Source organism: Nomascus leucogenys, chromosome X, assembly GCF_006542625.1.
Source record: "Nomascus leucogenys isolate Asia chromosome X, Asia_NLE_v1, whole genome shotgun sequence".
NCBI classification, from domain to species: Eukaryota; Metazoa; Chordata; class Mammalia; order Primates; family Hylobatidae; genus Nomascus; species Nomascus leucogenys.
The window spans coordinates 78,292,241-78,304,688 of NC_044406.1; the positions used below are offsets into that span (position 1 = coordinate 78,292,241).

Consider the following 12,448-nt stretch of genomic DNA (forward strand, 5'->3'; position numbering starts at 1 on the left):
AACAGAAATGAAAGCATCACGGTACCCAACTGCAAAATATACTACAGGGCGCGGCCGTGCACGGTGGCTCACGCCTATAATTTCAGCACTTGGGGAGGGCGGATCAGGAGGTCAGGAGTTCGAGACCAGCCTGACCAACATGGTGAAACCCCATCTCTACTAAAAATACAAAATTTAGCTGGGCATTGTGGTGCGCGCCTGTATTCCCAGCTATTCAGGAGGCTGAGGCAGTAGAATCGCTTGAACCCGGGAGGCAGAGGTTGCAGTGAGCCGAGATCGCGCCATGGCACTCCAGCCTGGGCGACAGAGCGGAAACTCAAAAAAAAAAAAAAACTCTCAAAAAAAAAAAAAAAAAAAATAGCGGCCGGCAGGCGGGGGCTAGGGCCGGGAGTACCTGAGGGGGCCGGCGGCGATGACGGCAGTGGAGGCCCAGCGGGCTTGGTGCGTGGGTCGGCGGCGGCTCAGGGTCCGCCCGTGGGCTACGGTGCAAGCGGGCGGCCCGGCTCCCATCCTCCCCCGCCCGGCTCCGCCGCTATGATTGGGTGGAAGATGGCGCTGGCCAGATGGAAAGCCTAATGACAGTCTCCAAATTCGCCTCCATCTGTACCATGGGCGCCAATGCTTCGGCATCAAAGAGATTGGTCCAGAACAGTTTCCAGTCAATGAGCATTATTTTGGATTAGTCAATTTTGGGAATACCTGCTACTGCAATTCAGTTCTTCAAGCACTTTATTTTTGTCGTCCATTTCGGGAAAAAGTTCTTGCATATAAGAGTCAACCTAGGAAAAAGGAGAGCCTTCTTACATGCTTAGCAGATCTCTTCCACAGCATAGCCACTCACAAGAAAAAGTTTGGAGTAATACCTCCTAAGAAGTTCATCACAAGATTACAGAAAGAAAATGAGCTTTTCGACAACTACATGAAACAAGATGCCCGTGAATTCTTAAATTACCTACTAAATACAATTGGTGATATTTTACAAGAAGAGAGAAAGCAGGAAAAACAAAATGGTTGCTAACCTAATGATAATATTGATAATGAAAATAATAACAGCACACCAGACCCAACGTGGGTTCATGAGATTTTTCAGGGAACATTAACTAATGAAACCAGACGTCTTGTGAAACTATAAGCAGCAAAGATGAAGATTTTTTAGACCTTTCTGTTGACGTGGAACAAAATACATCAATTACTCACTGCTTAAGGGGTTTCAGCAACACAGAAACTCTATGCAGTGAATACAAGTATTACTGTGAAGAGCGTCGCAGCAAACAGGAAGCACACAAACGGATGAAAGTTTAAAAACTGCCCATGATTCTAGCTCTACACTTGAAGAGATTTAAATATATGGATCAACTTCATCCATATACAAAACTCTCTTACCGGGTAGTTTTTCCTTTAGAACTTCGTCTATTTAACACTTTAGGTGATGCCACCAATCCATACAGAATGTACGACCTTGTTGCTGTTGTGGTTCACTGTGGAAGTGGTCCCAGTTGAGGCCATTATATTGCAATAGTTAAGAGTCATGATTTTTGGTTGTTGTTTGATGACATTGTAGAAAAAATAGATGCACAAGCTATTGAAGAATTCTACGGGTTAACACCAGATACTCAAAGAACTCTGAGTCTGGTTACATACCTTTCTATCAGTCTCGGGACTGAGGGGGAATCGTGATGAAGAGATACTTTCTGCCTCATTTCTTTTCTGGTTATTTTGGAAAGGATCAAGCACTGATTTTTCAAGAAAAGAGAAATGCAGGAAGCTCAGGGGGCAGTAGCATGCTTTGCACACGATAAAGCAAAGACGATGGATTGACAAGCCCTTCTGATCATGGTAGTTGATTTATTTGCTCAGGTATCATGCTGTCTGTACAGTTCCATACAAGGAGGTGAAATCAGAGATACCAGCTCCTCTTGTAAAACAGCCTTCAAGTCATTGACAGGCATTTTCTCCTTGCTAATTGCACCAATAATGCTTTGAATTCCTTGGGGGTGCAGTAGAAAGAATCGGAATCTGTGTTGTATTGATAAGGAGATGGTGTTGAACACACTGCATAAATTTGCCTGGTTCAGTATGTATAGAAGTATATTCAGTGGTCTTTTCAAGAGTAAACCAGAAATACTTTTGGGCCCAACACTTGCAGTTGCCTTCCTGATGTAAAAACTAACATGCTAGATAATCCAGTGTCGGGAAGACAAAGATGCTTTGCGTCTCTGAAGAAGCTTATAATAATATACAGTATATGTATATGTAGGGAGCAATTGGTCGAAAGTGGCTTTTTATTTCCACAAGGGGAAAGACTGGCTATATAATTGTAATTTTTTCCTTATTTATTTTACTTAAAACTGGTAGAGTCTAAGTATTGTATGAAGTGCCCATGATTCTGTCAGTAAATTTGAGCATATTTTTATTAATTAATGTCATTTTAACTGGTCCATTTGTTTGTGTCTATTTTTAAGGTGAATTTTAAATTATATCTGAAATGAGTAAGATACCTTGAGAAAAACTGCAATGAGAGGAGGTAAATATCCTTTTTCAGGAGGAACTTATATCTCTGGCTAAATATTTGTCTTTTTATTATGGTTCCTAAATCAGTAATTTTCTTCAGCTTTAATTTCATAAAATTAAAAAACTATATAAAAAATTCCTGTAGTTGTTGGAATAATTAAAAATTCTAGTGCAGTGGTGGTATACCAATCTTTAGAATTCTTAAGTATTCTAATGTTTTAAGTTGAGGTCATGCTTGGGAAAATCATGTCATAGAATTTATGTTATTTTCAGATGTCATTTTTTACCCTGGAAAGAAGTAATAATGTTCATCATAACCCTAGCGGCCTGGATAGTGAGCTAAACAAACCCTTTGAAGATTACATTTTAATCAAGTAGACTAGGAATACAAAAAACAAGTCCTTCCTCCCCTTCCCCCCACCTTTACAAATCTTACTGGAAGGGTGTTCAGAAATTAAAATTTGTGTTCACTAAGACTTCATTCTGTTGGGGGTTTTAAGAAGTAATATATGTAATGTAAAATGTATGTAAACCACTGCAGTTTTTTTGGACATTTTTCCACGTATCAGTAAGTTGTCTGACAGTAGCCAAATGTAATTTGCAGAAAGTTATTGAAAGTTATATTCAGAATAATAGCAATCAGGCCTTGGATGTTCTTTATTAAACTCTTTTCAAGCAGTAAATTAAAAAAAAAATCTGCCACTTTCTAAAGTTCTTTTACTAAGACTGTTGACTATGGAAAACAAACAACAAAAAGGAATGTTTTTAGTCTGCTGCTATTATTAACATTTATTATCTGTACCTTTTGGCTCAGGAAATTACTTCACCTATTTGTTCCATAAGCAGACCTTTAACAGGGTCATTTAGGTAACTGGGCTGCTTAAACAGATGTGCTGGGAGAAAATTATAATATTTAGTATTTGCACTAAATATTAAAAGTATCTTGGCAAGTTTCTTTTTAAAATAGTTTCTAAAGTCTTATCCTGGCTAGGGATGTTTTGTACAAATGATATACAGCTTGCCTGATCTACCAACATGCCACAGAGAATCACAATCAACAATGTGGGGAAAGTCAGGGCAGTGGAAGTGGATGCACACTTTTTATTTTGAGGGCGTAAACCAAATTGTCTTGGAATTAAAGCTGTATTTCCGCAACCTTCAGTACAGAGAAAAAGAGGAAAGTGAAGCTGTGTCAGTTTTAACATTAGCTATATCACAACATGTTTAAGAAAGATAGATGAAATCATTTGCATAAAGGTACAGCATTGAAATACTATGTTGTGTTTGTTTTTACATTTTTGCATTAAAAAATACAGTAAAAGCCAAGTTAAATTTCATATTAAAGCAAGTTCTAGTATATGTATTGAGTTCCTGGTAATCACATACTTTTTTCACATCTACACCATACTTCGTAGTATGATTTGTCAGGGGAGGGACTGTGGGGTGACAGTCTCACATTTACTTTTTCTTCTTAATGCGGCTGGATCTAAGTAAAATGTTTTGAAATTTATCAGAAACTCAGTATACTTTTAAAACATATAGGGTCAGAGTTGGGGGAAAAATACAGGTATAGCAAGAAAAGTGACCCATGAAGAAAGCATTGTGAGGTTGTATGTTGGTTGACTGTGATTAAAATGCGAGGCTGGTGTAAGTTGTAAACGGTGGCTGATTGCTATGTAACTATGTACATGATTGTTGGGATGGCTGTCCCATATTTTGTATATTGGAATAAAAATTTCTATAAATTATTGTAACTAAAAGTAAATATTCTAAATTAAATCCCACTTCTTAAGTCTCATGGTTTCTGTCTTGGAAACTTTACCTTTAAAAGATTATTTAAGACAGGAACCAGGAGGCTTGGGAACAGGGAAAGAAGGAAATGTTGTATTATGTGGGTCTCGTGGCCTCTAACCATCAGTATAGGGTTTTTTCTTTCCTTGATGGCAGTAGAAAGACCTCATTTTCGTAACATAACTACTCTTAATACTTTCTTGAAAACACTTTTTATTAAAGATTCCATCATGAAGTATTTGGCTGGGAGCTGGGAGGCTAAAGCACTCATGTCCTGGCTCTTCAGTGAATTTAACTCTGTGACCTTGGGCAAGTCACTTAACCTCTCTGTACTTCAGTCTCCGTATCTTATAAAATGAGAGTAATACTTACCTTACAGTGTTGTTGTGGGGATTAATTAGCAATAATGTCTGTAAAGCACTTAAGGTTCTAGAAGAAGGCGCTATATAAATACAAAATAATATCTATTAAAGTTGGTTTATTTGTGAAATATATATATATATATATATATACACACATATACATACACACACTACAGGGCTACAGTAACCAAAACAGTGTGGCACTGGTATAAACACAGACACATAGACTAATGGAACAGAATATAGAGCTCAGAAATAAGGCTGCCCACCTAAAATTATCTGATTTTTGACAAAGTGACAAAAACAAGCAATGGAGAAAAGACTCCCTCCTATTCAATAAATGGTGTTGGGATAACTGGCTAGCCACATGGAGAAGATTTAAACTGCACCCATTTTTTTATTTCACATACAAAAATTAACTCAAGGCAGAATAAAGATTTAAATGTGAAAACCAACACTATGAAAACCCTGGAGGACAACCTAGAAAACTACCATCCTGGACCTAGAAACTGGCAAAGATTTCATGACCAAGATCCCAAAAGCAATGATAGTAACAGCAAAAATTTACAAATAGGATGTATTTAAATGTAAGAGCTTCACCATAGCCAAAGAAACTATCAACAGAGTACACAGGCAACCTATGGAACAGGAGAAAATATTTGCAAACTATGCATTTGACAAAGGTCTAATATATAATATCTATAAGGACCTTAAACAAGTTTACAAGCAAAACACCAAGAGCCACATTAAAAAGTAGGCAAAGGACATGAGGACACTTGTCAAAAGAAGACATACATGTGGCCAACAAGCATGTGAAAAAAAATTCAATTATCACTGAGCATTAGAGAAACGCAAATCAAAGCCACAGTGAGATATCATCTCATACTTGTCAGAATGGCTATTATTAGAAGTTTCAAAGTAACAGATGTTGACGAGATTGTGCAGAAAAGGGAATCTTTATACACTGTTGGTAGGAGTGTAAGTTAGTTCAACCATCATGGAAAGCAGTGTGGCAATTTCTCAAAGGGCTAAATAAAGGTTTTCAATAGGCATTTGTAGTAAGATATTTCATGTTGTTTAAGTCTTTCACAGTTCATATTCTTGGTAAGACCTCATTAGTAAAATCTCCAGAAATTCCACTACGTGTAGTCTCCCTAAACATAAGGCTGTTTAATAACCTGAGTCATTAAGACAGTAGCAGAGCCTAGAACTCTTAAGTCCCTGCTTTTCTGGAAGCCAATTTAGGTAGTTATATATTTCAGTCAGAGAGTGAAACATGCATTAGCCTTAAGATTTTATTCAGAATTTTATAGATAAGTGTGTCATTGTTTCAATTATAATCCATTGAGATGGCTCAATATCTCACTAATGGAACAATGTTTCCTCTCATAATTTATATTTGAATATTTTAATACAAATGAAAATATTCTTATTTTTCTGTAGTACTTCATTATCCTAAAATTTCAAAAATGTCAAAATCAAATATGTTATTGAAAATTAGTTTGTAAGTCTGTTCTTATCATTTTTTGTAAGAATTTATTTTACATAAGCTAGCTTTGCTTCACATTATGTTTTGTGGAATTTTAATAAATGGTTTAGAATAACAATCACCACAGTTAGATGTTTTGCTAATATTTTTATTTGGTCCATAAAACATTAAACAAATGACGGTTTCTCTTGTTTCAAATGAATGTGTCAGTGCTGAAAAAATTTTGATGTGCTACTCACATGAGCTCACTCATAGAATTTGAGAGAAAAGTAACACAATTCAAATGTTATTTTATTTTGAAAACAACCCATTTCTGAGGACATATTTACTGGCTATTTGTCCTTTTTTCAAAAGGAGGTGTGTGTTTGTTTATGTGTATGTGTATGTATGTGTACATGCACACTCATGTATACCTATACATTTATTAATATGGAAAACAGTTAAAAATTTAAAGAAAGGTTTCTGGTCTTTGTTTTTATTTCATTCATGACATTTCAAAGAAAACTCTACTAATTGGCTGCCATTAGGTCAGATTCCCACAGCTGGCTTAATTTTAAAGTAGAGGATCTACCACAGCATATACAGCAATAATTTTGTAATTTTTAATTGAATCAAGATTTTTAAATTTTATAATGAATTATGTGTATGTAAGGTATCTGAGAACATATTTACCCAGACAATTTATTTTTTCTTTATAATTGCAAATATAATTCTACAGTACAAATTATTAGGTAATTTAAAAAGCTCCTTACTGGAAGAAGATTATTATAAAGGGGAAAAAATCATACTTCAATTAGAAATTTAAAAGTTTTCCTTATAATTTCTAAATGTTAGTACATCTTAATGTAGAAATTATTTAATTTTTAATTAAATAAAAATAATTTTCCCATAAAAGTACATATATATGTCTTTACTTCAGAAGACTATAAAATTTAAATATTATATTGATTAATTTGTACAATAAAATTAATCAATATAATTGATATCCCAAGAGTCTAGTTGAAATTATTACATAATTAATATATGATGAGAATTATTTTTAAAAATTATAGTCTGAGAGCTGTAGTGTGGAGGGGAGGGGAATGAGGAGTGAAAGTTTTTGGATTTCTTTTTGTAGTGATGAAAATATTTCAAAATTTGATTATGGGGATGGTTGAGCAACTCTTCAAACACAAACATTGAATTGTACATTTTAGATTGGTGAATTATATAAAATATATATCAATAAAGCCCTTAAAAATAAAATGGTAGTAAGTTTATCTTTGGACTACCCAGAGAGAGGCAAGGGAACCCAATGGTCTAGTTAGCTATCTTTTGGAAAGGAAAATAAACAAAAAATAATAGGAACAAATAATAAGGTTATACTCAAGTATCCTTTATCACAATGATAATTTAAGAACAGGTTCAACTTCTGTCTTACAATGTATGGTTACACACACACACACACACACACACACACACACTGTGTGTGTAGTTCAGTTGAGTCATAAGTCATTCTCAAATTTGTAAGTTAGGCAATATTACAAAATGTAGTTATCATTTAATGTTTCCCATTCAATGTGGCATGTTTTATTTTATATTTTATTACTGAAATGATCCTCACAACAGTGCTATAAAGGTGGTACTTTCAATATGTCTACTTTACAGATGAAACAACTGAGTCAGAGAGATTATGTGCTTTATTCAAGGTTATATTTTCAGCATGAGTCAGGGCTATAATTTGAATGCAAAATGTCTGACACGAGAGTTTACCCCCTAAATTCTGAAGAAAATTTCTAGAATAAAGAAGGCACCCAAGGTGGAAATCAATACATATTAAAACATATATGATTTGTTTGTGAGACTATCATGGGCAATTTCTCGTAGTTCTGAAGGTTAAAAAGCATGCGTAACAAGTGAATCAATTCATAATTTCAAATGACATATTGTAAAACTCAGTTTAAAAAGTAATTAAAGTATCTATTATCAAACATAAAGTACAATAATACTAAGTAATATCCCATAATGATGGGCCATATGGTGAGATATTATAAAAAGTTATAACATTGGGCTGGGCACGGTGGCTCACGCCTGTAATTCCAGCACTTTGGGAGGTGGACGTGGGCAGATCACTTGAGGTCAAGAATTCGAGACCAGCCTGGCCAACATGGTGAAATCCATCTCTACTAAAAATAGAAAAATTATCCAGGCATGGTGGTGCATGCCTGTAATCCCACCTACTCTGGAGGCTGAGGCAGGAGAATTAATTGAACCCATGAGGCAGAGGTTGCAGTGAGCCGAGTTGGTGCCACAGAACTCCAGCCTGGGTGACAAAGTGAGAGTCCATCTTAAAAAAAAGAAAAGAAAAAAGTTATCACACCTATTAATTATCTTCAACACTTAAAATATATCTTTTGTGATTCCTCTAACAGCTCAAGCATCACGTAAAACAATGCAGAGGGTCAAAGCATTGTCATGTTCAGTTATTTCAGCAGCTAGTCATATATGACAGTAGGAATCTATTCTCGGAATAAATACATTGAGACAGTTGTGCCAGGCGCGGTGGCTCAAGCCTGTAATCCCAGCACTTTGGGAGGCCGAGGAGGGCGGATCACGTGGTCAGGAGATCGAGACCATCCTGGCTAACACAGTGAAACCCCGTCTCTACTAAAAATACAAAAAATTAGCTGGGTGTGGTGGCGGGCACCTGTAGTCCCAGCTACTTGGGAGGCTGAGGCAGGAGAATGGCGGGAACCCGGGAGACGGAGCTTGCAGTGAGCCGAGATCGCGCCACTGCACTCCAGCCTGGGCGACAGAGCGAGATTCCGTCTCAAAAAAAAAAAAAAAAAAGAGACAGTTGTATAGAATCCACTCACATGATATCAAACATATAACTGAAAATTACAATTGAAACTGATGGTTTAAACCATTAATTGCACCATCCAATGAATTTTGTATATTTGTTATTTATGCTTGATAACTTGAATTGACTAATTGGTTCATAGATTGCCCACTACTAATTCACCACCTCCAAAACATGAACATCCCTTTGAGTACTTCTGTACTTGATCACACAAACAGAAAAGAGAAAGCACGGAAGGTTTTGATTCTATCCACTGTGCTAAGAGCAGTATTCATTATTCACTTAATGCTATAGTCTGAATGTTTCCTCCAAAATCCATGTTGAAATTTAATGGCTGTTGCGATTATATTAAGAGGTGAGAATAGTAAGAATGGGTTGCTGCCATATGCCATGGGAATGAGTTAATTATCCCCGGAGTGGGTTCCTGATCAAAAGCATGAGTTATATCCTCTTTCTCTCTATCTGATGTACTCGCCTGCTCTTCTGTCTTCTGCCATGGGTTGCTGCATCACAAAGACCTTCACTAGAAGCCAGCACTTAGCCTTCTCAGCCTTCAAAACCCTGAGGCATATAAACTTCAATTTTTTAAATTAATTACCCAGTCTCTGGTACTCTGTATGGCAACACAAAATAAACTAGGACATTTAACTTAGTTATTAACTCTTCACTATAATTTTATTTGAACCTTTTTTGTATCAGGTGAGTAAAAACAGCATGATATGTACTCAAAAAGTAGAAAGTAAATGAATATTTTAAAATAAATTATGCATTCAATCTCAAGCTGCTTTATCTGAATTACTGAAATTAGTTTTCCTCTCACAGCAAGTTTTTATTAAAAATGTCTAAAACATTCAGAGGCACAAATATATTACAAAAATTTACCTTCTGATATGGTTTGGATCTGTGTTCCTGTCCAAATCTTGTGTTGAATTGTAATATCGGAGGTAGGGCCTGGTGGGAGGTAACTGGATCACCGGGGTGGTTTCTCATGGTTTAACACCATTCTCCTTGGAGCTTTGAATTCTCACAAAATACGGTTGTTTAAAACTACGTAATACCTCCCCCCTCCCTCTCTTGGTCCTATTACTGCATTGTAAGACGCCTCCTCCCACTTTGCCTTCTGCCATGAGTAAAAGTTCCCTGAGGCTTCCCTAGAAGCAGATGATGCCATATGCTTCCTGTACAGCCTATGGAACCATGAGCCAATTAAATCTCTTATCTTATAAATGACCCAGTCTCAGGTATTTATAGCAGTGCAAGAATGGAGTAATACACCTTCCTTATGCTAAAGAAATGCTTCACTGTGTAAAGGGTTATATATACACACACAAATGTATACAGAAACAGAGACTAACTGGAGTCAGTTCTTAAAAGTTTCTAGGAATTCTGATACCAAACATAAATTTTACTAACAAAGAAGAAAGAAAAGGAAAGGAAACATATAGTGTGTTGATTTATTCTAACCCAGCTACTTATATATGCCAGGTACTAGTACTCTTCATTTGAAAATATAGATATTAATTTTAATGTTATTTGAAAAAAATAATAAAATAAATATGTTTATATTATACCAGATTATATTATATGAGCATGAGGGTATATTACTTCTCTCCCATGACTTTTGTTTTCACAAAGGCAAAAGATTGACAGATCAGCCATGCTACTAGGTTAATAAATTTAGGTAAATGAATTAACTGTCCTATATTATAGTAAAAATAGAGGAAAAAATAAAGTGTTTGGTGGATAGAATAATCTTTTACAGACAGCTAGAATGGTAGTTCTACTGGAATATTATCTGTACTCTTTAGTAGACAAAATTTTTTACACATCATTGTAGGAATCAGGGCAATTTGAAATTTTTTTTTTTTTTTTTTTTTTTTTGAGACAGAGTCTCTCTCTGCCGCCCAGGCTGGAGTGCAGTGGCGCGATCTCGGCTCACTGTAAGCTCCGCCTCCCGGGTTCACGCCATTCTCCTGCCTCAGCCTCTCCGAGTAGCTGGGACTACAGAGACCGGGTTTCACCGTGGTCTCGATCTCCTGACCTCGTGATTCGCCTGCCTTGGCCTCCCAAAGTGCTGGGATTACAAGCATGAGCCACCGCGCCCGGCCAGGGCAGTTTGAAATTAACTGGTGCTAAAATCTTTTCATTACTCTACAGAAGTGTTTGTCAAAGTGAGAGCCTGGATTCACATTCATCAGAGTATGCTCTAAGCACTTCCTATATCGCTGTAGCAAGTCACAAAAGATTATTGTTGTCTAACATCAATAATAAGCCAGATAAGTTATAAAGGCATAGTTTTTCTTTTTAAAAAAGTTTTAAATCTGAGGATAAAAAGAAAACTAAATCAACTAAAATGCAGAATATGAGAAGCCCTTTATAGGATAGAAGAGGCTCATGTTTACTTTTTTCCTTTGTAGAGTGCTGTGAGGAGAGGAATCTACTATAGATAATTGTTAACATAAACCACTCAAATATTGAACAGACCTTTGATAGCATGTATAAGCTGGTTTATTGAATTGGGATCTGCAAACACCCCAGCAATTAAAAAAGTATGTACAGTGCTTTCAACACTTTCCCATGGGCCCTCGAAGAGTCTTAAGGGATAATATGCTAAAAGTTGCAGACAGAAGAGAACTGAGAGACAGACGCCCCAGAGATATAACTACCCTACTTCACTCCATAAACAAAAATTATTTCAAGACAAATTATAGAACAAAACATTAAATCTAGATTCATAAAACTTCCAGGAGAAAATATAGAAAAAATCTGCACATTGGGTTACTGGAAGACCTAGTCAGGTCACAAGTAGTAATCGTAAGGACAAAAAATTATAAATGAGACAGTCAAACTTTTAGTTATGCTAATCAAAAGACAGTATAACAAGGATAAATATGTAAGCCTCTATCTGTGAAAAATATTTGTTATATATATATATATATATATATATATATATCTGATATAAGATCTTTAACCAAGCTTATGTCTACTTGAAGACAAGTATAAGAATGTACATAACACTTCAATTCATAATAGCTAGAAATTGCTGGGTACTGCAGCCCACGCCTGTAATCCCAGCACTCTGGGAGGCCAAGGTGGACAGATCACAAGGTCAGGAGATCAAGACTATCTTGGCCGACATGATGAAACCTCGTCTGTACTAAAAATACAAAAACTAGCTGGGTGTGGTGGCCCGCACCTGTAATCCCAGCTACTGGGGAAGCTGAGGCAGGAGAATGGCTTGAACCTGGGAGGCGGAGATTGCAGTGAGCCGAGATCATGCCACTGCACTTCAGCCTGGTGACAGAGCAAGACTCCATCTCAAAAAAAAAAAAAAAATCTAAAAATTGGAAATAATACAAATGCCCATTAACACATGAATGGATTAAAATTTGTGATACATTTATACGATGAAATCTTAACAATAAAAGGAAAACAAATTCTCATATGTAAAAA

The 12,448-nt window shown here is 36.2% G+C and overlaps 1 pseudogene; it reads left to right on the forward strand.

Moving 5' to 3' along the window:
- Window positions 1-563: 563 nt before the first annotated feature.
- On the forward strand, window positions 564-1,664 carry LOC105738124 (annotated as a pseudogene).
- Window positions 1,665-12,448: the final 10,784 nt, after the last annotated feature.